Below are 2,215 nucleotides of genomic sequence, written 5' to 3'. Positions count from 1 at the left end.
TAGCTCCTAAATCACATAAACACTTGTCGAACGACAAGTTTCCGATGGTGCAAGAAATAGTGAAGCTTCCAGGATCTTTAAGCTTCGGAGGCAACTTCTATCGCAGCACAACACTGCATTCCTCCGTTAGAGCAACGGTCTCTAAGTCATCGAGCTTCACTTTTCGAGAGAGAATACCTTTCATAAACCTCGCATAGCTAGGCATCTGTTCAAGAGCTTCAGCGAAAGGTATGTTGATATGAAGTTTCTTGAACACCTCCAGAAACTTAGCAAATTGCTTATCCAACTTCTGCTTCTGCAGCCTTTTAGGAAAAGGAGGTGGAGGATAGATCTATTTCTCCCCTGTATTACCCTCAGGAGGAGTGTGTTCCACAGTAGTCTTCCTTGGTTCCACCTCTGCTTCCTTTTGTACTTCTTCTTCAGCCACAACTGCATTTTCTGAAACTTGATATTTTTCAGGCTCTTCGTCTTGCTGAATTTGGGGGATTGCAACCTTTCCAGACCATAAGGTGATGGCATTCATTTGTTCTTCAACTTCCCTCTTGCCTGGATTTGTTTCTGTATCACTAGGAAGCGTTCCTGGTGGTCTATTCAATAAGACGTTAGCAATTTGCCCTATTTGGTTCTCCAGAGTCCTGATAGAAATAGCCTGGCTTTGGCATATAAGAGCCTGGTTTTTTGCACATAAGCTGCAACTCCTCTAATTCAGATTTTTCATTCGAAGATAGACATGCACCATGAGTTTGTTGTTGGAGTTGTTGTCTTGGTGCGAGTTGTTGATGAAAACCAGGAGGGTTGAATTGTTTTGCTCCAAACTGCTGGAATGGCTGTTGCATCACATTCTGATTGTTGCTCTATCTAAAGTTAGGATGATTCCAGTTGTCAAGATGATAAGTGTTTGGAACTGGTTGCTGCGATCTCTAAAAGTTGCTCACAAACTGAGCTGATTTACTAGATATAGCGCATTGTTCCGTCGCATGTGAACCTGCACATAGCTCACAAACACTGGTTATCTGATTAACACCCAAGTTAGCCGGAGAATCGATCTTCATAGACAACTCCTTTAGTTGAGCAGTGATAGCCATAGTTGTATCCACTTCAAGAACTCATGCTACCTTGCTCTGTGGACATATTTGGGTTACATACTGATATTCATTAGCAGCCATCAGTTCAATTAGATCATAAGCTTCCACATAGCTCTTTGCCCATAATGCTCCGCCTGTTGCTGCATCGAGCATGGGTCTGGACTGTGCTCCCAACCCATTGTAAAAAAAAGTGATGATCATCCAATTAGGCATTCCATGATGAGGACACTTCCTAAGCATCTCCTTGTAGCGCTCCCAAGCTTCACAAAGTGATTCTCCCGTTTGCTGCGCAAATTGAGTAATAGCATTCCTGAGTGCAGATGTCTTCGCCATAGGGAAGAATTTAGTAAGAAACTTCTGAGCAAGATCTTCCCAAGTAGTAATTGAACCAGCTGGTAGAGAGTGTAACCAGCTCTTAGCCTTGTCCCTCAGAGAGAATGGGAACAGTCTCAGCTTCACAGCATCTTCAGAAACACCGTTGAACTTGAAGGTGTCGCAGATCTCAATAAAATCCCTATTGTGCATATTGAGATCTTTCGTTGAAGAACCCCCAAACTGGATTGAATTCTCCACCCATTGAATTCTGCCATGCTTGATCTCAAAGGTATTAGCTGTGATAGCTGGTCGGACAATGCTAGATTGAATGTCATTGATCTTGGGTTGAGAAAAATCCATCAACGCTTTCGTTCATGCTGCTGGATCTCCCATTGTAATGAGTACCTGAAACACAAACAAATAAACCGTGAAAGAAAAAGAATCCGAGTCAGTGAACTTTAACGAGCACTAATGAAAAGCACATAAACTTAAAATTAACACCGAGTCCCCGGCAGCGGCGCCAAAATCTTGTTAGGGTGAAAATACGCGCTAATATTCACGCAAGTATACGCGTTCGCAAGTAGTATAAGATATAAATCAGATTCGTTCCCACAGAAACTGGTTTAGGTTAAGTTCAATTTATGCACATATGCAACAATGTATGGTTATCACTCAATGCTAAAACAAATAACAAATTGGGTTTTTATTAAATTAAGAGATTATACTAAATAACATTAACTAAGAGAATTGAAGTTGAATTAATATATATGACAAACATGGGATTCTAACTTCATTACTACTTCATTCAATAGCCT

General features: G+C 41.2%; 1 non-coding gene across 1 annotated transcript; it reads left to right on the top strand.

Moving 5' to 3' along the window:
- Positions 1 to 1,296: 1,296 nt before the first annotated feature.
- Positions 1,297 to 1,403, top strand: LOC141682313 (small nucleolar RNA R71). The gene has a single exon (XR_012559720.1). It is a non-coding gene; the product is annotated as a small nucleolar RNA R71 (small nucleolar RNA).
- Positions 1,404 to 2,215: the final 812 nt, after the last annotated feature.

This window comes from Apium graveolens, chromosome 1, assembly GCF_009905375.1.
Source record: "Apium graveolens cultivar Ventura chromosome 1, ASM990537v1, whole genome shotgun sequence".
Taxonomy (NCBI): Eukaryota; Viridiplantae; Streptophyta; class Magnoliopsida; order Apiales; family Apiaceae; genus Apium; species Apium graveolens.
This window is presented reverse-complemented; position numbering and strand designations above follow the sequence as displayed.